This window comes from Galleria mellonella, unplaced genomic scaffold (genome assembly GCF_026898425.1).
Source record: "Galleria mellonella isolate WM207_F2 unplaced genomic scaffold, CSIRO_AGI_GalMel_v1 utg21, whole genome shotgun sequence".
Lineage (NCBI taxonomy): Eukaryota > Metazoa > Arthropoda > Insecta > Lepidoptera > Pyralidae > Galleria > Galleria mellonella.
In genome coordinates, this window is record NW_026442037.1 from 2,397,494 (window position 1) to 2,425,416 (window position 27,923).

The following is a 27,923-nucleotide window of genomic DNA, read 5'->3' on the forward strand; positions in this document are numbered from 1 at the left end:
TTTTAATGTGCTGAATGTAAATTATGTACAATAGAGATTTTATAACAATAACATTATTCTTTTATGGGATGCAATATTTCATATCATAAAAAAAATAAAAGAAAAAACAAAGAAATAAGTCAGAACTTAATCACAGCAATGTTCGAATACCATAAGATAGATTTCTTATTTGAACTGTACTTCAAAATAACGAAAAAAAAAACAAGATTTGTAGTAATTACCAAATTATTTTAAAACATAATTATCAAAGATACTTTGAGGCGTTAGACGTAACAGCTTACGTGGCAACTATTTCCTACAACGATCAAAATTCAATGAATTAATTTACATCTTGATTACATCTTGAAAATACCAAGATGTTGGGAAATAAATTGATGATTCTCTAAAACGTGTTTACGTAAAGACTTGTAACGACTTGTTTAAATTTTGTTTTTTCGATGAACATATGGTTCTTAGCTGGTCATAGTGACCTTACAACACTTAATGGTAAGTGGGAAACAGGGTTAAAATATGTTAGTCGTCATAACAGTAATTTCTGCTATACAGATCTTTAGCGATAGTCTTCTTGATAGATCGCAAATATGCTTTTTATGACCTGCTTAAAAACCATAGGATTGTAGTAAGAAATGTATATCCAGAAAAATAAATCCAAAGCCGCAGAAAACAGCTAGTATGTGTTTAACTTTAGCAACAATTAATTCAATTCAATTTATAGTAAATGAGACAAAGTACTAAAGTATTTATAAATTATCTTAGGGGCTTTACATATACAGAAACCCAGACAAAACCTTGACCCCTTTACTACGGCCATAACAGGTCTCCTACGTGCATAATCGTTTAATGCCGTATCAATGAAAGTTACATTGCTCACGTGCTGTTAGTTTTTTTATGTCATTCTATATTTGGCACTACTTAGATGCGAATATAATGTTTTGACAATATGAGGAACTTCATGTAAGTTATTTAATATGTATTTGATTTGTCGAATTAATTATGTAAAATAAGAAAGTTATTACCAAATATACACGACTATTGCTTTAATTGTCGTGTAGGTGCCGGCATAGAATAAGCTACCCCTTCCTATCCCATGGGTGTCGTAAAAGATAATTAACGGACAGCGACGGATAGATCCCGTAGATCCGACGGATGGACAGATGTAGCGCCCCTTTTCTAAAGCCTGACTGTGGTTGGCAATCCGCCTGCTAAGCGTGGCAACTACGGGCAAAACCTCCCAAGGAGGAAGCTTATGTTCAGCAGTAGACCGTTCACAGCTAATATGATGATGATGATCATTGCTTTAAAGGTTTAATTAGAATAATCAATGTTATGATAAATTAAAGCCAATATCAGAATCATAAGATACTTCTCCCTTTAGTACTAGTAGTTTCCTGTACTCTCTCTTCATTTACCTCCGTCACTCTCTCCTGTAGTGTATGTGCTATTAAATATGTGTATGTTTATGTATATATTTGTTTTTACATATAACATTAGTATCTATATGATAGTGCTTCATCTACCCATAGTCTTTTTCTCAATGTCCTCTACCCTTATCTGGAAGAGATTGCTTAGCGATAAGGCCGTCTTTTGTATCACTTCTCATTAATATTTACTGTATTTATTATTTTATTACTTGGTGCAATAAAATGTAAAATAAATAAATACCGGTGTGAGAAAAGTCGCTATAATTATTAATATCGCCAAATTAAAACTCACTAAAAGATTACAAGATTTTATTTCACACAAAAACTGTGGATTATTATAAAATAAAAAAGTAATATGAATCTCTTACATCTTTATTTTAAACTACAGTGTTATTAATGTTTCCGATACGTTTATCACACGATCCACGTAACAGATCATGTTGCTAAAAATCAACTCATCCGCATTCTAAAACCGTCTCCAGTAGGAGCCGGTGGATATAAATAATACAATTAACATAAATAACGTCACACATACACAGAAAAACGTGACACTATTATAAAAATAAAAAAAAAAAACAAGAATGAAGTAAACAGATTTTAATGGGTCGGGACGAAAGTAGAACTTTAAAAAATAATCCAGATACGAGTAAGAAAGGACTGTATATTAAAAGAAATGTGAAAGAAAAGAGATAAGTTTTTAAGAATATCACGATATTATGATGGAGATAAAGGTATGAACCAGAAGAATATACTGATGTAATTGCATTTATATAAACCTAAGTTATTTCCGAATACTAATAGAAAATTTTTTCTGTAATTTTGAATATTGTAATAATAAATAATAAAAAAACAATCAAGCAATAAGCACAATAATATAAAACTATAAAAACCTAAACCAATTCTGAAAAGAATAATGGTATAATTTGAAACAAATCACTAAGGCGATATAAAAAAAGATACGAATGAATCATAGTTGTCGAATATAATAGATAGAAATCGCATATACTTCACTTTTTGGGTGTAGTTATATCATTCACAATAGCCTAAATAAGTATTGGCATTGCATTTAAAGATATTATCGTGAAATCTAATATAGTTTCTCATATGTCTTTTGTTTTGCCTGAATACAATATATAGTTGTATGCGGCAATATATCAAAGTGTTGATGAAATACTTGGTGAAGTATAAATTGTTATAACTAGGTCTAATCTATATTCAACACACGAAGTGCGAAGGAAGGCAATCGCCACATTGTGGCGGCAGTTCCGACTTCAACATTTCTATTATTGATACTGGTTTGATATAAACGCCGCTTGTCACAAATGGTTAAATAAATAATGATCCCAAAAAGGATAGGCTTATTAATAAAAGTTCCTTATTTAGGATCCATAGAGCCTTTTAGACTGAGGAATAATTACATAAGACAGATAAAGGAAACACTAGGTGTGTTGTCCTATAGAGAGATCAAAGATGTGACTTGGAATAGAGCTGGCTAAAAGAAGATGTATATATTAGTTGCACCGACAAAAGAAAACTTTTCAATGAAAAGAGAGAGCCTTTCAATGAGATATCATAATTATGTACATGATATTTTAGCTATAGTTGAATATTTTAAATCGCTCGTTATTTGTAAAAACTGCAAACTATAAAATACATTACAAAATACAAAAAAAACTGTGTTATTTGTAAATCTACAAACTATGAAATTTATAAAAGGCTTCACTTTCTGCTTCTGTTTCCGGAGAAATATAATCTGGGACTCTTTAAGTCACTGATGTAAAAGTATCTTCTGGGTAAGTGCGATCCATCTTAGATCTTATCATTAGGTGTGGTAAGATCAAGTGCAAGCTAATCTCGTATTAAAAAAAAATTCGTTGATTTATGGTCTTTAGATTTGATTCTATTATTAATTTAGATAATCTAGAACAAGGCTATTAAAATAAATTCTATGTACATGTAATAGATTAGAATTTAAAAGATTAAACCAGAAAAGTAGTAAAATAAAAAAAAATCATAAGCTTTATTTAAATATATTTCAATAGATAAAGACATACGTTTGATAATATAACAGCCGCTCATGATTAAGGATTACGAATGGATCCCGAAACTAGTCGAGATTTCTCGATTTAATTACACGCAACTTAAACAGGTAATTATTGCATTAAAATATAATGTGTGCTTAAAAAACTTTTAACAATAAAAAAACAGCGTAATATTAAAAAAAAATATGTATAATACTTTAGCCAATTAAAATTGGTGTTTTTGTAATATAATATTACTGCCATTCAGTTATTTTTATCACCATTCACAAAGTATATTTTATTGAATAACCAAACACTTTGCAAATAAATTACAATAGAGAATTCCGCGTTACGCATACCAATGTTATCAACAGTCGAATCGTGCGTGACGGGTGTTCAACAAAAAAAAAGTTTGGTTCGAGTACCGCAAGGTCACTATCCGACAGCGTATTATTTCCGCTGTCAAACTAACAACAGGATTTTTTGTCCGAGTGTTTGAAATCATACACTTGCAGAGAGATCCAAAATTTACATTCAATTTTAAACCTTTTACTTCTAAGTTTAAAATTCTAATTGTGTCTGTCGCTGTGAGAAGTATTATGGTTATTACGATGGGTGTTTATGTTGTTACAGTTTTATCTAATCACCTCAATTAGGGTGTTTAATATTATTTATGAGATGTGTGTTGAATAACTTATGTAGATCGGATTTCAAGAGAAGACAAGTCATATTTTAAAAGAAGTAATTTTGTGTAAGCTGTTGAAGTTAGTATGTGACCAATATAGTCAGATTAAAAAATAATTAAATCCGATGTAAAATTGGCAAATCGTGTAACACTAAAAAAGTACTGTCAAATTAAGAATGTCTTCTTTTTGAAATCTAAAATTTAAAATAAGTTCTACTTTAACTGTGACAAAAGTAATAACCTGGAAATGAATCCTAACATTACAATAGAAAATATCAAAATTTATTCAAAATTGGCAAAAATATTGCATAATATTAGCAAATAAAATAACAACAAGGTGAATAAAAAACTGATTCGTTAGTCTTTTATAATTAAATAAACGAAAAACCGTCACAATTTAAATAAACAAAAAATATTATGGATTACAACCAAGTGGATATGCAATTCACGTAAAATGCAATGGATTTAAATATTTCAAAACATTGAGATGCAAATCACGCTGTGCATACAAAGCGGGCTGATGGTAGCAAGCTCCGATGAAGTAATATTACCGTGAATAGCAAACTAGTTGTCTATAGACACGCAATTGAGTGATAGACATTGAAGATGATAGAAATAGATGATAGATGTGAATGATAGAAATTTTATTTACAACGTCAAATCAAAAATACTCTAAAATAAAGCCCGTATTAGTAAGTATAAGTCTATCTATTTATCCATTTAAGAGCTGCGCTTTAAAGTATGTATAAGTATTTAGGAGAATTTCAAATACATTGATATTATTGTAGAAACACTTGTACTTTTTACATTTTTTTGTTTATTATTTCAGCCGTTAACTGTCACTGCTGAATATAAGTCTTCCCCATAAGGGGAATTTTGCCAGTCTTTGCCACGCTTGGAAGGCAGGTTGGCAACCACAGTTAGGCTTTTTAAGATGTTTTAAGGGAGACGCTGCTGCCCATTCCTTGCGCTCCCTTAGTCGCCTCTTATGACACAGGAAAGGGAGGGGTGGCCCATTCTATGGCGAAGCACACATGGCTTTCTTTATATTTACAAAGTCATAATCAAATGGAATAATAAATCTTGGATTATCTTTTCATCTAATCTCTAATGCTGAGCAAAGAATAGATAATGAAAAGTTTAAAAAGAAGGATATAATAAGCATGAAATGTTAGAAAGGTAACATTATATAAGTAAATAAATAAGTATTTTTAAATTAATCCTTTGAAAGGGTTGAATGAAAAAAAGTTTGTACAAAAGAAAGTTTATATAAAAAATACCGTTGGGAATTTTTATCAGGTAGGTTAATCGCTATCGTTAAAGGTAGGCAATACAATTATTAAGATTGAACACTATCTTAATATGCCATTTGGAGAGGATGGATGAAAGAAGAATTACGAAAGAGATTTATCGAGCAAGAATGAATCGAGATGTCGGTAGGGGCCGACTTAGATGGACGTATGCCGACCAAATAGGCGATGTGCTGAAGAAGGGCCAAATTAAAAGCACCCGTAACCGGCGAGCGTGTATGAAAAGATTGACGAATGTGGAAGAAGCGAAAGAGGTTTGTTTGAATCGAGGCATTTGACGTTCCATTGTTTCTGCCTACCCTAATGGGAGACAGGCGTGACAGATATGTATGTATGAACACAATATAGTAATATCACATTTAAGTACTAAATAAATATTTATAACCTCTATTCTTTTTAATAACTGTGCTGTGGACAGATAGATTATTATAATACTTACAAATTTTTTATATAAAAATAATAAATGAATTGATTCAAATTTATTCACTTTCATTTTTGAAAATACATTTATTCAATCAAATTAGTAACTGTCAAATGCAAATATAAAACTTGTTAACGAAGTAAAACGTTTGAAATGCATTACTTTAGTACGAAATACATATTTAAATTACGATTTTTGAATAAACAATGATAGTTTAAATACTTTACTTCTTTGTATGTGAATGTAGAAAACAGATTCCCCATTTAACTGAGGAAAGACATTGAAATGCAGTTCATGTTTTGAGCCAAGCAAATACTGCAAGTTGACACAAGCAAACGATACACGCTTGGTTGTCAATGAATATCGTAAATGTTGTTAGAGAAAACTATCGAGTATTTTAAAGTTAACAATTCATAAAACGGTGATAGGTATATTTTATTTTTTTACATCATCATTTCAGCCGTGAACTGTATTGCTGAATATAAGCCTTCCCCTTGGGGTGTCAATAGTTGCCAAGCATGGCAACGACTAACAAAACTCCCCAGTTTTACTAGTAGTTGTCACACTTGATAGGAGAGCTGGCAGTTAGGCTTTTAGAGATGTTTTAATGCTGTATGCTGCTACCAATACCTCTACCATTAAGTTCCTTTAGTAGCCTCTTACGACACCTGCAGGCAAGGAAGGGATGGTCCATTCTATGCCGGTAGTACAAAAACATTTTTTTACACACTATAAATTAATTATTAGAACAATAATAAAATATTTTTAGAACTATATCACGACTTACTTATAAACTTTCATCTATTAAATTACGTTCTATTTTCACGAACAATGTAACAATCTCAATCTATTTAAAGTCAGTTTCTTTTTTATTAGTTTTATATTAGACTACCTTTTATCCGGAACTTCGTCTGTGTGACCGGGATATGTTTATTGACCGGCGTAAAAGTTGTCAGTATACTTCTCCATTCCATAATACATGTTAACCATATTCCATAGTGATTGGTTTTTTTTTATACCACTGAGGTGGCAAACAAGCATACGGTCCACCTGATAGTAAGCGGTTACCGTAGCCTATGAACGTCTGCAATACCAGAGGTATTACGCGCGCGTTGCCGACCCTGAAGAAACCTCTTTACCCCCCTTTTGAAGAACCCCATGCTGTAGTCTCTTATCTGGTTAAAGACACTATAAGGTAACTAATAAACTCGGGGGGAAAGGGATTGTTACTAATGAGGTTTAACAGGCCCATTGCTAGTAATACACCCTATCACGTCGACCTCCACGCGGTTCCCCCTGAAGACCATACAGGTTAATTATTGTTAAGTTGGTCACTATGATCCAAATGGCCTGCCTTCATCCTCACCTATCATACTTCATTGATACTTTACCAGAGTACCGATAGCGCAGGCGAGGTTACCATTTCATCTTCACACACACTTATACATCATGTATAATTTTTTTAACAGCAAAGCCCGCAGATGTACCAGAAGTGACATATATAAAAATAGAATGACTAATAAAGATAATCTTGAACATAAATTGAACATTGTCTTAGATGTGGACTTCGAAGAAGCGCTTGCCTGTGTTTTGAATACAAATAACTTGTTACATGTTGTGGGATTTGCACACATTATACGATACAATGGAGAAAATTAATTAAAGGTTTACTTTATACAGCATTAACTAAGCCAACACAATCGTTTTGTGTAACATCTATAATTATTAGAGGTCATTAAATTGCTGTATCTTTACATTAAGTGAATGAAGTGGCCACAGATATTGCTTCGTTTGCTTACAATGTTAATGTATTAGGTATGTAATATTTAAGTATTATTACCTAATGATAACAAACCAGCAATAAAGAAATATATAGTAATACACGTAAACTGAAATACAATAAAATTACGTCACTTTTTACACTAGTCACAATGATGACAATAATACAATCCTTATGACATTATTGTAATTGTTAAATTATTTTTTTTAATAAAATTAAAAAATATTTTTTAATTATCTAATTTATTATATCTATTATGCAAGGGATACGATGTAAGATAAAATAGGTATGAGCATAATAATTAAACGATGCAATTAAACGACATTGTGGCACTCTTAAAACATCTTTAAAACCTAACTGCGGTTGCCAGTCCGCCTGCCATGTGTGGCAACAATTGGCAAAACCCTCTTGGAGAGGCTTATGTTCAGCAATATACAGTTAAAGGTTGATATGATGATAATGACGAATCGACATTATGTATTTATACAGTGACAGATCTTATTGATAAATTGCTTAAACATAACCAGATGCAAGTTGCATGCTTACAGCTAAGATAAATGTCGTAACATTTGTAAATTCTATTGTAGACCAAAATATAGTTGTTACTAATGAGCTAACAATTGCAAATATTAAGAAAGTTTTCAATTTCATCTCAATTTAACTTCTCTTATACAACCAGAATCACTTTCTAATAATAGATCAGTTGAAGAGCTTACTTTGTGAAATTACTATGCGATGACAAATTACACTATAACGATGGAAGTGATAGCTATTATATCAGTCTTTTCACTGAAACTTTAAATAAACAACTCGTAATAACAGCTAAAATAGTTAATTATTACGATGAATCTAATTAGAAACATGGTGTTCAACTTTACAAAACGATGCGAAGAAAATAAGAAACGAAAATTCCCACATGCGTACACGTATTTATCGAGAACATATCAACAACTTTCATTTTACATCGTAGATGAGCGATGAAATTAGCCTATGAACTCTAAATGTTTTTAACAACATATAACAAGCATCACAGAGTGCGCTTTCGTCCGAGCTTTGAAGTGTTCCTTTCTGAAGTCATTAATCAATCGCAGGAGAGCTTGAAGTAGAAAGATTAAGGAGCCTAAAAAATGTTTCAAATCCGCTCGAGATAGCCGTCATTAATATATTTTGCACGCCTTGAAAAGTGAAAAATTTAACTGGCAAAATGTTCAGTTAATAAGCGAATTTCTGGAAAATATTTGCTTAGTAACAGCTACAAATGCCCACCCTTCAACGACAGCAAATAATGCAATAAAAATGTGACACTACGTGAAACCGATTGATTTCTTTGCAGGGGACGTCTGCTAATGTTGATTCGGGAGCGATATTTTATTGTAAAAAAAAAGAAATTTGCACCAACCCCCAATGCAAGTAGGTCACTTGGGGGACATGACGAATTGCTGCCATCACTCTCTAATGCTTCAAGTGGGGTACAGGAGATAAGAGTAGAGTTTTGGATTTAAGTATTTTTGAGTGATGTGCCGCGACTGGGAGGCGTTGGATCGTAAATGAGACATCATAGGTTTATAACCCCACATTTATATCAGGATCTAATTCCGTCACATTTGGCTGCCGAAAGATGAGTCTTTATCGCGAATTATTAGTTTTTTTTTATTGTTATGTATTTTTGATGGATGTTGGAATGTAATAGAATTTTATATAGCTCTATTAGATGAGTTATTTATTAAGTGGTAGTGTGCTTAAATTGATTCGATGATAATGCTTGAACGTAATTATCTACTTCTAAAATCTTTATTTTTTCTAATTTATATTGTATTAAATAATATTAGATCGGTACTCGTATCTTTTATACATTTGTAATACTAAAAAGTAGTATGAGAACAGTTATTTATATGACATTGGAGAGCAATTATATATTACACTATAGGTCTCTTTTAGTACGTATATATTCCGTTAATAGTATTGCAAATTGTTCCGTTCATTTCTTATCTTACGCGAATCAATGGAGGAAATAGTAGGTATACTAAGTCATTACTTATAGTAATTAGCATGTTTCTCACGGTAATCAAAAACTCGATCCCAATATTAAAAGTATTATTATATTCATAGGAAAACCTTTTCGCTATAACAATGCAATTTTTGTTCCATAAAATAATCAAACGTAATTTATGTAGTTACGTTACACATATTTTCTTTTGTATGTATGATATATATATATGTCTTCGCCTTTGCTTTGTTTTTTTCTTTTTATTACATCAAGTTTAACCCTATCGAATACAGCTGTGTTACCCTCACATAAATATTGTTACAATTAAAATAACTATTATTTATAAAAAAAAAATGTTTTCGAAAACTCAACTTCAATATATTTAAAGTTTATTAAAGTACATATTTTTTTTTATCTGTACCATCAGCGTTGAGTCACAGCAGTTTAAAAAATTAAAAAAAAACATTTAAGCAATGTCTTAAGATAAATTAACAGCCAAAAATAATTTTGCGTGTTGCCATTGTGTTTAATTAATGTAATGTAAGATGTGTCGACATATTATATGACGCATTTTGGCCTTCGTCTCTTCAATGTGGTCGATTATTTTAATTGAAACCATTTAAATGTGTATTTAATTAATAGTAATAGAAGTGTTATATGTAAGTTGATTAGGTATTAGATATATAATTATCAAATCCTTGAATATTTAGTAGATTATCAGTAATGTATAAGTATCTGTTACTAGATCATTTTAAATTCAATATTGATCCAATTAGTAAATCTACATGTTTTTATTTTTTTATAACAACTCCTGTGTTAGGTTTTTTTATGGGCGAAAATGACATGGTAACCCCGCCTGCGCTATCGGTATACACTAGCGGGGTACCAGTGAGAGATGATAGGTGAGGATGAAAAGGCAAGTCAGTTAGCCCATTGTAACGAATTCAATGATAAATTAATCACGATAGTTTCTAAGGAGGACTGCAAGGAGATCGACCTGATAGAGTATATTGATAGCAACGGGGACTAACTTCCCCATTACTAACAATCCCTTCCCCGCTGTGTTAGGTTAATGCACCACACATATGTGTATGCAAACGAACGTGCAACTCACCTGATGGTATTTATTATTAAAAGACAGGCTTTTTCAGACAGTAAAACCTGTGACACTGCGACCTTTTGTACTCGCCCTGATGAAAAACTCCATTAGTTCTGATACGATTTGGGAAATTCTACTTTATCTGAAAGAAAATATTTATTGGTGTCATGGAACATTTATCAATATCAGTTCAGTGGTTTAGCTTTTAAATCAAATAGTCAAATTTTGCTACAATTGGAGTCGGTTTTTGTGGACTACTATCTTGAGATATTTGTTTTTCGACGGACATTTCTTAAAGAAAAACATTTAAGTTCACTGTCGTAAAAAGTATTTAATGGTTTCGACTTACTTCGAATACATATATATATATATATATATATATATATATATATATATATATATATATATATATATATATATATATATATATATATATATATATTGTATTATATTAGTATAGATTATATACGAATTTCTTTATAAATATGTGAAACTATTACGTATTCCACTGTAAACAGTTGCGGAGTCATGGCATTTCGTAAGCACGATCGGTCGCATTCCATCCATGGTGCAATGCCCCTAGAGATTGACCTGCGCCGGTTGTTATTGACGCTAACCAATGGTGTCCAAACTTAGTTCCCTGATAGAATTTATACTTAGCATTTACATTTATTTTAGACCACAAATTTAATATGAGGTAGACATAATTTGGTGGGAAAGGGATTGTTAGTAATGAGATCTAAAATGACCATTACTATTACTATATCCGAGAAGGTCGACCTCCAAATGGTTCCCTAAAGAAACTATCGTGATCCATTTTTGATGAATTCATCACGATATGCTGACTGGCATGTTTTATCCTCACCTATCATCTTATCATCCTTCACTGGTGATTCGCCAGCGTAAATCGATAGCGCAGGCAGGGTGCCATTCCATTTTCATCCACCTCAGATTTAATTTCCAAATCGGTTTATAAATGACGGAATTCTAAGTAAGGTTACAATATAAAAATATACAATCGAATTAAATATTTATTTTATTAACTATGTGAATATTACGTAACAAAAAAAATAAAGATAAAATAAAAAAAACTGTCAATTCCTTTATAACAGTTCAAAAGTGTTTGCTAAACTCAATATTATGTATAAAAAATGTCAGCTGTCACAGCTGCCCTAGACTACATAAAACAAACCATAAAATTCCGGGGGGGGGGGGGGGGGAAGAGATTGTTAGTACTGGAGACTGGGAATCCCATTGCTAGCAATATACCCAACCAGGTCGACCTCCTCGCGGTTCTCCCTGGAAACTATCGTGGTTAATTCCTGATGAATTCATCATAATGGGCTAACTGGCCTGTTTTCATTCTCATCTATCACCCTACACTGGTGCTCCGCCAGCGTATCCCGTTAGCGCAGCCGGGGTAACCATACCATTTTTACCCATAAAAAAAACTATAAAATTCCTAGTAGTAAGTATAATAAAACTTAATAATAGATAACAATTAACACGATCATAACATATAATGCTGAAAATAATGCATTTGCATGACCTATTAAACTTTACGATCTCTGAAAACGTTAGTGGCTGAATGTATTCGCTAATATTACTAATTACGATGCACGCCATTTGCTTGTGTTGCTCATGGCTTTTTAATTACCTACTTATACACACCGGAACATTTGCTAATGCAGCCAGAGACCGGAAAGCAACGGGGCCATTGTTTAGAGTCCCTTATATCGAACATGGGCTTGGTGGCGTCTCATCCGAAACATATTTATGCGAAAGGACGAATCGCCCACTCAAATGTTTGGATATTTTATTGGGTAATATAAAAGTTGATAAATGTTTTTTTTTTTTTTTTATTTTATTTTATTTCACATTACAGAGAACTAACAATGTTACTTCTCTTAATTTGTACAGTACAATAATGTTCAAGCTAACCTTCCAGAAATATGCGTACACAGCATGATCAAAACATAAACACACAGACAAACAAGTGTGTAAACACAATAGAATTTATACAACAAAATAATATTTAATTTATATATTAACAACTATAAAGGTAAATACACAAACACATGGATAATCATATACATACATATATATATACACACATACATATGCACACACACGCATACATACAAAACACACACACACATTTAATTTAGTCAGTAAGAATACAATGTGTTACTGTCAAGTTTCCTTGGTATTGGAAGAGGTCACTATTTATGAGTATAAGAGAGGAAAAAATTAAAATTTATTTTAATATTTCTTCTTTTTTTTTAACTATTCCATTCATTCATATTAGCCGTTAATTTAATATCATCCACTGCTACACATGAGCTTTCCCTACAAGAGGGTTTAGCCAGTAGTTGCGCGCTTAGCTGGCGAGTTGGCAACCGCAATTAGGCTTTTGGTGATGTTTTAAGAGTGACGCTGCTGTACATCTCTCGACCAGTAAGTCTTAGTTGCCTGTTATGACGTCCACGGGAAAGGAAGGGGTGGCCCATTCTATGCTGGGACTGCACGCCTCCCCACTCCTCTTTCTTTTAGAACACTTTTATACTAAGGCATATATATATAACACATAATAGGACTAACACACACACACACACACACATTTAATTTTTATAGAGGCAAACTTGTGAAACGTTTATAAACTGTTTTTATTTTTATTTAACTATTATTATTATGATAAATCTTGAATAAACATTATTATTAATCTATCTAATATTCCATTGAATATAGGTCTCTATATTTCATCATAGAGAGAGCTTCTGTGTCAACTACATTCGTTGACTTTGCAATATTTTTAAACTTGTTGTTATACATCTTAGGATTGCTATATTTAACTATATGATGTTGCGTTGAAAATATTTCGTTATGTGTCCTTTGAGAAAATATTTCGTCGATACTATCTGCTCCCTGAAATACGACTAGACCATTAGCCCATCAGTGAAAAAAATAACTATGTCTAATCTAACATGAAAAGTAACTTTACATTGATAACAAAACATTATATCTTTTACTAATTGCAGTTACTTTAACTATTATCAAATTTAATCTCTTGTTATATATTGATCCCATTACAATTGACGAAGACTAATATTTTATTAATACTTGTTTAATTTGCGCTACTAGTACTGGCAAAACCCCCTACGTGGGGGGGAAAGGGATTGTTAGTAATGGAGACTGAGAATCCCATTGCTAGCAATATACCCAACCAGGTCGACCTCCTCGCGGTTTTCCTTGAAAATATCATGGTTTATTCCTGTTGAATTCATCATGATGGGCTAACTGGCTTGTTTTTATTCTCATCTATCACCCCTTCACTGGTGCTCCGCCAGCGAATCCCGTTAGCGCAGGCGGGGTTACCATACCATTTAACCCATTAAAAAAAACCCCTACGTGGAGACTTATGTTCAGCAGTGAACAGTTAAAGGCTGATATGATGATGATAACGATATATAGTTTATATTAAGATACATATTTTGCTCTAGTGTAGCCCTGGTTTTCCTATGAATAAATAAATAAATAAATAATTTTTAACAGACTTTCGATAAGATATTCTACAATTTTGTCAAAATTAAATTTGGAATTTTTATAAGGAATATATTTTATTATTATTTTATTTTATTCTTTATTGTACACAAAAAATTACAACATATAATATATATAAAATAAAGATGTACAACAGGCGAGCTTAACTCTGTAAGAGTTCTCTTCCAGCAAACCCTGAGTGGAAAGGAGCATTAATTATTATATTTTAATTATTTCTGATAAATTGGATGAATCGCCACCTAGGTCCAAACATAGTGGGCTAACTTAACCCTTTGTAGTCAGCGGTTGGTATAATGCGTGCAAGTTCTTAGAATGTCTGAATTCAATTAGCCAAGTATGGTAGCGAAGTTTTTATTGGTATCGCTCTTTGTAATGCCGTCTGGCGATTTTTATGAATGTGCCTATCTGATGATACCGTTTTTTTTTTAATACATGCCTATTTATATATTATTATATACTGGTTTTTAACCGCGACTTCGTCTGCCTGACCGGAATATAGGGATTGGCCGGGATTAAAAGTAACCTATGTTCTTTATCTTTCCAAACATTTCGCGATAAGAAGCAAAAACAAGTAAAGAAAAAATATTACATTTTAATTAAAAAATAGAAAGCAATTATGAATATGAATTTTATAGGTGCTACTTAAAAGGAATAAATTCTAATAAATTAAATATATAGTCTTGTACAACTTTAAATATAAAAATAAACTGTTTCGACTAAAAAAAATAATCATTAAATTCGGAACAAAATTGCCGAAGATATTGCGTTGTGTACGCACAGAAAAAAATGCATAATATAAATATTTTAAGGCACTTTTGCATGGCTGTGTTTCGGTTTGAAGGGTGGGATATGGCGTGAATTTACTGGGTACAGAGGAATAACACCTGAGTCCTCAGGAATGGCAACGCATGGGGGGTATCATGGGCGAAACAGTATACTCTGTTATGTCCATGGTACTGCCCATGTCTGTAGGCGATGGTTACCACTATCCATCAGGTGGGCCGTCAGCTTGTTTGCAATTTTATGTTGTTTTAGAAAAAAAACTTAAAATGCCTATCTATCTAATTATATATATATATATATATATATATATATATATATATATATATATATATATATATATATATATATATATATATATATATATATATATATATAACCACACATTGTAAACGTTAACATAATTTCAAGTATTTATTACAACGTTAGTCAAAGGTATCTAACGGTAATGCCACACTCGAGGCATTGTTTTCATTCGCTAAAAAGCGTACGTACATACATACGATGATACAAATACCAACGGTCCAATTATGGTAAGTTAACTGTTAGAAAGGTCGACAAGAGAATGCAAAAAAAAGCTTTCTGTAGCGAACAAAAAAGATGATAAAAGATGTACTTATTTGAGGACCTTCGGGGCGCGACGGTGGGCACACTGCTTTGCGTAACAAGGTTCCGGGTTCGATTCCTGACCGGGCCAATTTAGTAATCGGTTTTTTTTTAATTTGTTTGGGTCTTAGTATTCTGAGTTGTGCCAGGACACTGTTCGCTGTTAAGTTCCTTATACACAGGTGTCTTAGGTTAAAGTTCAATCGATCGGTGTAAATGTGTGACATTTATTTTTATTACTTATCTATATTTATTACCAATAATTGATATTTAACAGGTTTTATTTACACGTAGTATTGAATAATTTAAAAGTCAAATTCATACAAAAACATAGGTATTAAATTTATTTACATATTTTTGGCAAGACATTTATTTACTTATTTAAAAATATTTTAATCTGTGACTGTTTATTGAAAATTTATACATATATTAAATTATATTTGCTGCACATATGCATATTTAATATAATTATTTTTGAATATTAGAATTTGTAAATATTTTACAAACCCATAGTTATTTGTAAAATTATTATTGTTTGTTTATTTATTGATAAATTATTTGTTATAAATGTAATACATTTAAAATATAATATTTACTTATAATAATTTATTTAAGTAATTAAAAACTATTGTCCGTTAATCTATTAAAGAATTAGTTATCACTAGATTAACACCTTGAAAATAATACAATCATCATCATTTATTATCAGCCATTATCCGTCCACTGCTGGACATAAGCCTCCCTCATAGACTGTTATAAAATAAACGGTCTTGAGCCACCTGCATCTATTGACTCCTTGCAATGCATATAAATATGTATAAAAATTTATTTCAATAATTTAGAGAATTACTGATACCTACTCTTTAATATATCGACAAAAAATAATTATCCTAAATATATCATTTATTTCATACAACATAATCCTCTTAATCTAAAAACAGAAACATAAAATGAATGACACAATAAAAACGCCTCGTATTCCCGATGCGATGGATTACTTATAGCAACTCAATACAATAAAATGAGATTAGAAAATGATGTATTATTTGTTGGACGCGCGATGAAAAATATCGCGAGCAAATCCAAAAATCGAAAGGGGAAGGCCAATGTCAACGACCCAGTCCCACACCCTATGGGCACAACAATGAAACCGTTGGAAAAAAAAAGGGGCTGAGCCATTACAATTCCAAATTATGGCTCCAATGGCCCGTTGAGTTCTGCTGATACCATATTAAAAGCACGCGGCACGCGCTAACGATTTCGCCCGACCTGTTCTCATTTTGGTGATAGTAAACGAATTCAAAATAGATTCGTTATTACATCACTTCATTAGTAGTATGATATGTCAACAAACTGTAAACCAGATGAATTGATTGAAATGTAGAGATATTTTTGTAGATAAACATTTCTTTTATAAGATACTTGGCTTTTGGCATATTTCAAAACGATATTGAAATGTTAATCATATCGTTATAATGCTTCAAGCATTGAAAAATTTCTAAGCTTTAATGATTGTTTCTTATTACAAAATCTAATTCTTGATACAAAATCAAAAAGAATTTTAAATTTGAAACGCCAATCTGTTGACAAAAATCTAACGGTTTAAGTTGTTTTGTGAGCTTTATATATTAACGATATTTGCCAAAATGCTCTTAATATTAAGATTAGCAATTAGATGTATAAAAATACTAAAAAAATGCAGTTGTATCTAATTGAAATTGTGTCCAAATAAAATCCAATTGAAGTGAAACAGCTATCACGAGATCTTCAGAACCATAAAATCTAAAGTACTTAATCCTTGTACAGAGTTTCTTTAAATGTAAAGCAAGCATCCACAAGGAAACGACTTTTGGAAATCCTCATAGAAACGAAAAAATACGAAGGCACGCGTGGATTTCTTTTAGGTTCAAATCTAATAAGTTTCTATATCTCCGACCGTATTTTGCGCCACTAGTTATCTGTTTGGTGAGGTTTTTATCTGATAAGTAAATATTAAGACATCATTTGTATAGATTATTAGGACGTTGTTTACATATTAAAGGTATAGATAGATACTTTAATAAATACAATGACAGACAGGTCATTGCAAACGTTTTAAACAAAAACACTGAAACAGAAATACAAAATTTTGCATAAGAATACTATAAATACCATAAATGAACTAAAAATGCTTTTCTTAAAACCTAAAGAAATGAAAGATAATAAATTACGAGTAAAAAGTAGACCAAGAATTGATAATAAAATAGACTCTGCAATAAATTAGTCAAAAACTAACTAGTTAAATGAAAAGTTTACTAAAAATTTAATCTACATTTTAATAAATGCATTTGACCTTATTGGAACGGTGCATTAATATTTTATGAGAATTCTGTTGATGCTGGAGTTTGAAAAATATGTTTATATATTAGAACACACTTGAGAAATTTTAAAATATTTTGCACATAAGACATTTTTATGAAAATGAATACAAAAATATTGAATATCTTCTCTTATTAATATACTTAACATATTACAAGACCTCAATTTTGTCCTCGTAGCATTAAATCAAATTTGTACTGCATTAAGTAATCCTGGTTCTTACCCAAGGGTTCGGTTAACCAGAGGCTGGGGAGTACCGAACGATCAATTTCAAGGGCCCCTCTCCTTATATTCAAATCCCTTCTTTGTCTTTCGCGTTTCATACAGTCGGTGATTCACAATAAGATAGTCTCGATTCACATGTTGTAATTGGATCGATAGATATCTAATATGTTTTCTTTTATTTTGCATATAAGTTAATATAAACAAATATATTATATATATATTTGTTGTCCTATACTTTTGAGATACAAGTTTCATTGAAGGTGACAAAAATCTACAAATTTATAGATGAACATATGTATATCCTTGAGTGAGTACTGTAAGTATTGGTATGACCAATTCATAGACATTCGAAGAAAAAATAAAAGTGCAAGTATTAATAATGGTCCACTTTTAAACTTATTACGTGCAAAAAATATTGTTAAACTATAATCATAATTAGTAGCTTAACAGTTATTAAACAATACTACTATTACTGTTATAATTACTAACTTTAAAACTAAGCTTTAAACAAGTATTTCTGCAATTTAAACATGCACTTGTAATTATCACAGTACATTAGAGATCGAATACCCTTGATAGTTTAAAACCCTCACTCTGAGAACCGAAATTTATACAAAATATAGATGAAACATTAGCAAATTGTAACCTCTGGCTGATGCTTTAATTAGAAAGCTGATATTTGTTTCAATCGCCAGATCACAAGTATCAATTAGTCGGATGTCATATTTGAATAATTGTGAAAGTAAGTAACTTCTCGTGGATTTGATCCATGAATGCATATAAAATTTAATTTTAAGAACATACTATAGTATTGGTATACCCTAATGATGGGCAATATATATATATTTTGATTATAATATCTGATCCAATAACGAATACGCTAAAAGTTTGTTATACACAAAATAACACTGGATAACAGACTTTTAATATATTCGAAAATAGATATCCGACCGATATGGGCGATATTGAAACGTGTGATGACCTTTTTACCGTCATCGATGTCCAGAGGAACCCAAAATATAGATATTGGATCGGTATCTATATTACCCATGCCTAGATATCCATTGGTAATAAGAACACAGTATCGAAAGTTTTTAAATTCTTCTTTCTTCTACATGGGACGAATCTAGCGATAAGAAGGGATAGGTTTATGATGAAAGTGAATGAACATTGAACTGCATATTTACTTAAGTGAAAACTTTTGTAACATATTATTATTTAGAAATTATATGACCTGGCTAAATTAATCTCCAAAAATCTCTAGCTGTACTGAAATATTCAATCATCTGTTACCTTAAGATTGTCTTGAAAAGATTGCTTTAAGCATTAAAACCGGATTAATGTACTTATATAATATAAATGTATCATTACATTTATAAGTTGTTTTGTTTTATTTCCTATGTCGTATAATGCAAATAGAGGATACTCATTCATTCAATAAATCGTTGATTCATACAATTTCGTGAAAGACGATGTTACAATCAAATGCAAGAATAAGTAAGACTCAGTAAACAATCCAAGCACAAGATCAAATAAACCTATAAATAAAGGACCTTAATTTACTGGTAGATGCTGCTACTGGCTTACTGGTTGTTTTTTTATGCACCTGTTTAGAACTCTGTAAGGCTTACTTCTTGCAATAGGAGTTTGCAAGGACAGAGATCTTTTGCACTTAGTTTTTTCAATACACTCCAAAATAAACCCAATATTAAAAGAAAACAGGACAAATTTTGATCGATTAAATTGATCAGCGGTTATAAAACGAAAGCAGTTTGTTGGTTTAGTATCAATTTCGGTGATTCAAATTACCGATTTATCTCTTCGAGGAATTGTTACTGATGTGGCAAGCGAGAAGGGAAGTATAACCGTGTAGGTGAATATATATTTTTTAACAACTCATGTTTGTGATGACGATGCATCGTAATGCATGGCCATTATCACTGTCTTAGTAGGTAGGTAGGTAGTTATGATTTATTTTGGATTTATCACCAATGTCAAACATGATTGAAAATGATTTTTTATTTAATTTCTGACCTTCGTATCGAGATTTTTCTTAAACTTGGAGCCTGATTTCTCTTAACTTCAATGGATTAAGAAAAATCAGGTAACTACCATTTATCGGTACAGATCAATAAATAATTTATTAAATAAATGCTTATTAAGTACCTGCCAATGGTAAGAATATATGTTAATTTTGCTTTTCTATGAAAAGAGTTAACTTCTGTAAGGGCAATATTAATTAATGTAATTCACTTCTTAGTAATAATTATGAAATATCTAGAATCAATGAGGGAAAAATATACAACAGACATATTTCTTTATTACATTGTGAATACAAGTATTTAAATGTCCATTTACCATTTATCGTAAACAGGTTTTATAATAATAGGTATGTCCTAAATAAAGTGAACTACTTGTTAATGCATATAGGAGATAAGGCTTATCAGAATCGATAAAGCAACTCTGTTGATGATATCACTGATACAGTATTAAAAAAGGAGAATAATTAAAAATGTACTTACAAACATCAACAAAGAGTATTTATTTTACAACAAAAAAAAAAACAAAACAAATGATAATCACTGGCCAAAGAAAAAACACAGTAGCGCAACTAAAAAAAAAATAACTTGAAGCACAATATTAATTTGAAATAACAAATTTACCGGCGCAGCCGTGAACTTTTAACACTATGCACAATTGACGACAATATCAAATTTTCGCGTGAAATTTGATATGTGTACCACGTTTTGGAAGCCGCTCCACTATGCGACGCAACGTATGACGCCACGAACGGCCGAAAGCCAACTGACGTTTTTCTATACGGTCCGCCGTCTTCGTCCCACTCACGGCGCATGCTCAGAATTACATCCCTTCATTTCCACATCTATGGCATTTTTATCCCTACACTATTTCCCTGCATCATCAAATATGACAAATACATCAGTCATTGTGAAAATCACAGAAAAAAAAGATTTTGTCTCGACAAATGCATTGGTGCGGGAAAGAGAGAGCGACATAGACAAGGTCGATCGTGATTGTATTGCAACATCGCCTACGGCAGATACAGGTTTTGCACCTGGTTTGTATACATTTGTGGATAAATATTCATGTGAGATTAAATAAATAAATAATAATAGAACAAAATATGCCACCCCTATCTTTCTCGTGGGTGTCGTAAAAGCCGACTAAGGAGAGCGAGGGATGGGCAGCAGCGTCTCTTTTAAAACGTCTCTAAAGCCTGACTGCGGTTGCCAATCCACCTGCCAAGCGTGGCAACTGCTGGTAAAACTCCCTAAGGGGGAGGCTTATGTTCAATGGACAATTAAAGGCTGATGTATAAAGTAGATTAATTTAGGACTCTTGATGATAGCATTATTATACATTGTATAAATACAATAAATCAGTACCCATTTTTTTATATTAGGTACTGCATTCAATTATGTACGATAATAGAATTTAGGTATGTTACTAATCACAGTTTTCCAAAATATTTAAGTATTTTAAAATTTAATTTTTAAAATTAACCCTGCATTTAGGAATCTTTATTGTAATAGGGTGAAAATTTTACAAGAAGCCAATCCAATGGGATTCGAATTTACATCTCGTTTGACTATTGAAGGGTCCTGCGATTGATCACGATATGATACAGATTTAGATGGAAAAAGAAGGAGAGGAGGTAGAGAGTTCCATTCCTTGACCGTATGCATGGTGAAGAAAGACGCAAAGCACTTGACTCGTATAAATGGTATATCTACGACATAAGAGTGGAAGCTCTCACCCCGTCTGACATCTTCCAGTGATTTTAACCAAGTGGTTTCTATTTACATATTGTACCTACTACCACCTGATGGTATAGTGAGCTTTCAACTTTCTTCAATATCTATTCAGTAACTCAGTAGGTAATAATTTGAGATATAGTTCATTTGGTCATTTTTGATCATCTCTAGAGTTCCGTAACGAAATTATACAAAGGAACTTTTAATTGATTTTGTCCATACGTCCATCCGTTCATTACTGTACAGTATATCTTAGTAACTCATAATAACTATATATGAAAGGTGAAGACGGGCCTCAAGTCTATTATTCCCAATATTCATCTCTTTATAGAATCTAATTCCGTAAACTGCTTTGAGCCTAGTCAAGCCAAGTACTTGTAATAAGTTCAAAATCCTCGACATCTACGCGTTGATCGAAAATGCTTAAAAATATTCCAATGTTATCCCCATAATTAGATTAGAAAATCAAAGACATTAATCGAATTAATTAACGCTTGACATTTTATTAATAGCGCAGCCGGATTAATTCGGTATTCGAGCACTTTCACTGAACGAGTCACCGTACATGGGCTGAAAGCGTGCGCTGTGACAATGCACAATAGGTTCACTTGAATCTCATAACGACGTATAACCCTACTTTCGTGTGAGTACAATTCGGAGAAATTCTACCATTCTACCAATTTAGAATTCAAGAATTCTACCATCGTACGGCTCGCCATCATCAGGGAGTTCACCCTCATACCTTACAGCTTAAACGGTCGCGTACAACGCGATTTCAAGAGATGTTTTCTTCCATGAACACATTTAGGTTAAAGAATGAGCTCCCTACCTACGTTTGCTAAAGAGACTACAGCATGAGGTTCTTCAAATGGGGGTAAAGAGGTTTCTTTAGGGTCGGCAACGAACGCGTAATACCCATGGTATTGCAGGCGTTCATGGCTACAGTAACCGCTTACCATTATGTGGGCCGTATGCTTGTTTATCACCTTAGTGGTATATAACAGAAACAGAAATAATTGCAATATGGAAATACATAGTTTTTACCCGACTGCTAAAAATGAAGGTAAACTCTTTTTTGAAGGGTGAAATAAGATAGGGAAATTGCTGGATAACATGAGAGGGTGGTTTTGTACAAAGATCGTCTGCATAGGTACTTTTGATCCAATCGGATTTCGTCCATGAAGTAGCTGTGCTGACATAGCTCTATTTCGGAAAATGACAGTGAAATTACAGGGTATGGAGGCATAACACAGTAGTCCTCAGGAATGGCAATGCGTGAGGAGTCTTAAGAATATCATAGTACATTGTGTGATGTCTGTAGGTGTCGGTTACCATTTTCCATCAGTAGGAAGTAGAAAGCTTCTTGACCTTTTTAATTTAAAGGAAGAGAACTATTAGTATTAGGGCATAACAACCTCATTGATACACCTTATCTAGTTGATGTCTGTGCAGTTTCCATTGAAAACCATACTGTTTAATTCTTTTATGATGTCAATGCATAATGATTACCTAACTGACCTGATTTCATTCTCACCTATCATCCTTTACTGGTACTCAGCCCGTATATACCATAATCGCAAACGACTTTACCATTTGATTATAATCTCTTACCTAACCTTTCTTTGCATGATTTTTTTTATTGAATTTAATCAAGGTAATAAATTTGACAGCTACGGATTTTTTTCTGCAATGAACATTAAAAAGGTATCCAGACACGATCAACTTAAAGTGAAATTAATTGTTCTTTTATATAATTTTTGGGCATTCAATGTTATGATGGAAATTTCCACCATTATGTAAAGAAGGGTTAAAAAAAGGCCTTTTTAATGTAGGTACGTTTATATTTACTTACCTAGTTGAAACAAATATCTATATAAACTTGTTCATTCCTAATAATAGGTTTATTTATTAGTTTACTTATTTTTCCTGTTACTCTAAAATATATTATAATATGTGGTCCTATAAATCGTCATCATAGCCTTGCTTTTATCCCATTATTTGGAGTCGGCGCAGTCTTTCTCTTCCACTGATCCCCATAAGCCGTCATATTACTCTTCTTTCTAAACTTCTTTTAAAAGAAAGTCATTCTTAATTCGTCTGTACTTCGTCACCAGTTATTAATCTATTTTTAACCAACTTTAAAAAAGGGAGGAGGAGATTCTCAATTTGTTTGTATTTTTGTATGTTTACCTCAGAGATCTGTCGTTTATAAATCAATTTTAGATTTTTTTTATTTAAAATATATTTCCAAAAACAAAAAAAAAAATCATAAAATTGGATCAGTATTTTGGTTTATAAATCAAGTTTTATCACAAGTAAAATTGGTGTATTTTTTATGGAGCAAAATTTACTTCGTTAGCCTATAGAATTCAACCTTTTGTTGGTTTCACATTTATAATAAATTGAAACTTCCCGTTTTCTTTGTTTATTTTTGATCACACAAAAACCATTTGATAAAAAGCAGAATATCTTTCACACTTATTAAAATAAATGATAACAAACTTCAAATATCTCAAATCTAATGTATCTTAGAAATAACATTCATTCGTTTGGTATTGCCCAAATGAGATCGCTATTTATTTTTTCCGAAGCAATATATCTTGTTTGCGTATCATCTTTCATCCTCTAAGCATGATAGTGTAATAACCCCCTTATAAATACTAATAATATGAAACATGATATGTCAACTCCACTTACAAATGGTATTGCAAGAGAAACTCATTTAACTTGATACGAAACAAATGTTATTCCGTTCCACAAACTTGTATTTGTTCAAATGTCTACATGTCGTGCAGAGCAGAGCACACTTTGAGAATTGTCTCTCAAACTAATCACGTGTGTATGGTGAAGCAGTTGTGTTTGCATGGCTGTGTTTCGATTTGAAGGGTGGGATATGGCGTGAATTTACTGGGTACAGAGGAATAACACCTGAGTTCTCAGGAATGGCAACACATGGGGGGTATCATGGGCGAAACAGTATACTCTGTTATGTCCATGGTACTGCTCATGTCTATAGGCGACGGTTACCACTTTCTATCAGGTGGGCCGTCAGTTTGTTTGCCATTCTAAGTTGTATAAAAAAAAACTGGTAGAATACTTGTAACCTAATATTAAATGTTATTCACTTCTATGCTACTTTCTTATGCATGATACTCCAAGATATGATTTTCGATAATTCTAAATAGTTTTGATAACTATCTTTATATGTCATAAGGTTGATTATTTGTTGATTTTAAATTAATTTGTCATTACTAAAATAGCTATTTTATTTTTCGACACAAAAATATTAAATTGATATTATTTGTTTGTCGCCTATAAAATAGTATTTATAAAGTGGTAGCAACGCGCGCGTAATACCTCTGGTATTGCAGGCATTCATAGGCTACGGTAACCGCTTACCAACAGGTGGGCCGTATGCATATTTGCCACCTCAGTGGTGTAAAAAAAAAAATTTTTTTTAAGGAGAAGATAAATTTGTCATGACAGAAGTAGCTATTTTTCAAAGCAAAAATTTTTAGTTGAGATAATTAAGTTATCACGTTGGAAGTAGCTGTTTTATTTTTCGAAGCAAACATTTTTAATCGAGATGATTAAGTTATCACTGTTGAAGAAGCTATTTTATTTATGACACAGCATGAGGTTCTTCAAATAGGGGGTAAAGAGGTTTCTTTAGGGTCAACAATGCGCGCGTAATACCCATGGTATTGCAGGCGTTCATAGACTAAGCAAAAGTTTTTAATCGAAATGATTAAATTATCACAGCTGAAGTAGCTGTTTTATTTACGAAGCAAACATTTTTAGTTGACATGATTATGTTATCGTAGTTGAAGTAGCTGTTTTATTAATGAAGCAAAAATTTTATGTTGCAAGAATTTTCAATTGAGACGATCAATTTGTTAATTATAACAAATTGATCGTCTCAATTGAAAATTCTATTAAGAAGTCACCTTTTTTACCAATGATATTATAACAAAACAAAAAAGATCATGTTCTGAAATGAAAAATAAATGTCTAGTAGTATGTGTACTGTCATCTTATTTCTACACTGTTATTGTTTTCAGAGCTCCTTTTGTATCCTCTCTTTTTAAATTATGGACTTCCGCCTTTCGAACAAGATAGCTAGGAAATATAGAATATTGTTAAAACTTATTAAGGTACAGTACTGAGTACTTTAATTTCGAATGTTTCCACAGCAATTGAAAATACATAATTTAACAGTACATAAACATATTCACCATAGATCTGACGTGGCACCGTCTCTTCTGTTTGCATTAGCTCGGCAAATATTGGGTAAAGAGCGGAAACATTATTACAACTCGATACCTCTACTAATAGACTACAAATATGACGAAATCCCTCACGTATCACTATACATTGCAACATAAACTTGCGATGAAAATATCTCTAGCTTACAAAAACACGCAATGGATAATGTGGTTATTAATAATGACAGGAAAGCTTAAGTTTTGATTTAATGATATAGTACGATGTTACAACTTCAACCCTCTACCGGCCAACGCAATGTGTCGTAATAATAATTTTGCTACATTATACATCGTATTTTATCATTCTAAATTATGTGACGTCAAGTATACGGAACACGCAATGGATTTGTTGTTTATATTTATTATGGTTCTAGTTTTGTTAAGTAGTAGAGTTGCCAGTATGAGTGACTACTTGAAACAAGCTGAACTTCATCAAAAGTAACGGTTGAGGGTATTAAGTTAAGCGAACCGTAAATATTAATGTGTATTTAGTGATAAAATACATTGCACCCTTCTTCTATATGTACGGACATAGGAAACTGTTGGAACAAGTTTAGTTCGATGTTTTATTTTAAACAAATCCCCGAAATAATATTTGACGGACAGGTGTGCAGAAGGAACTAAGGATTTGTAATACGGATACCGATCTGATATCTATGTATTGGGTTTCTCTGGTTATTGTTAGCAGAAACAGAAAACCTATTTCAATATCGCCCGTGTCGGTTTTTTTTTTATGTATGAAAATGGTATGGTAACCCCGCCTGCGCTAATGGGATACGCTGGCGGGGCACCAATGAAGGGTGATAGATGAGAATGAAAACAGGTCAGTTAGCCCATCATGATGAATTCATCAGGAATTAACCATGATAGTTTCCAGGGAGAACCGCGAGGCGGTCAACCTGGTTGGGTATATTGCTAGCAATGGGATTCTCAGTCTCCATTACTAACAATCCCTTTATTTTTTATGTTTATTACCTCATAACTCCGTCAGTTCTAAACCGATTTGGCAAATTATTTTTCTATCTGAAAGGATATACTTTCAGATTAGTGTTATATAAAAAAAATCTAAATCGGTTAAGTATTTTAAATTTTAAATAAGAATAACTGACTGTGCCACGATAAAAGTATTAAATTAATAAAGTCGTTTAAGAAAAAACAAGTAAAACAAGAAGGCTTTATCATAACACGTAAACAAACGTAAAACTTTAATATATGAAACACCAAAGTGTTACATATCATACAAATGGTAGAAATATAAACTACACATACTAACGGACACTGGAATTTAGACAGCAAAATTTCTAAACCGTTAAAGAATTTTCATTCCTATGATTAACGAAATAGAGTTCATTTGTGAAACGGAATCAACAATGTCTCCACTATATTTCGGGGGAATTATCATAAACCGCCCCCATTATGTCGTAAAACGATAAATATGTTGTAAAACCATAAACGGAGGCAGCGAGCCATGTCATAAATTGCAAGGAATTGGCCCACTTTGTAACGACTACTCTATGAACGAGACGTGAGGGTGACCATTTCTTTAAATATTTTAACATTATTTATATGGAAAAACAGCAACTAATAAAGGCGTTCACTTTTAACTGAATAAAAACATCGAATTTGCT

The 27,923-nt window shown here is 32.0% G+C and overlaps 1 protein-coding gene across 9 annotated transcripts in view; it reads right to left on the reverse strand.

Moving 5' to 3' along the window:
* LOC113509955 (protein sprint) overlaps positions 1-27,923 on the reverse strand; it is a 365,904-nt gene that overhangs the window by 166,942 nt on the left and 171,039 nt on the right. The window contains exon 1 of one of the 9 annotated variants that reach the window (XM_052894343.1): positions 20,918-21,101. The exons of 7 other annotated variants lie outside the window; for them this stretch is intronic. The gene's annotated coding sequence lies outside the window, so the exon portion shown is untranslated. Of the gene's footprint in view, positions 1-20,776; positions 21,102-27,923 lie in introns of those variants that run through there. One more of the 9 variants, XM_052894342.1, reaches the window with a different exon arrangement.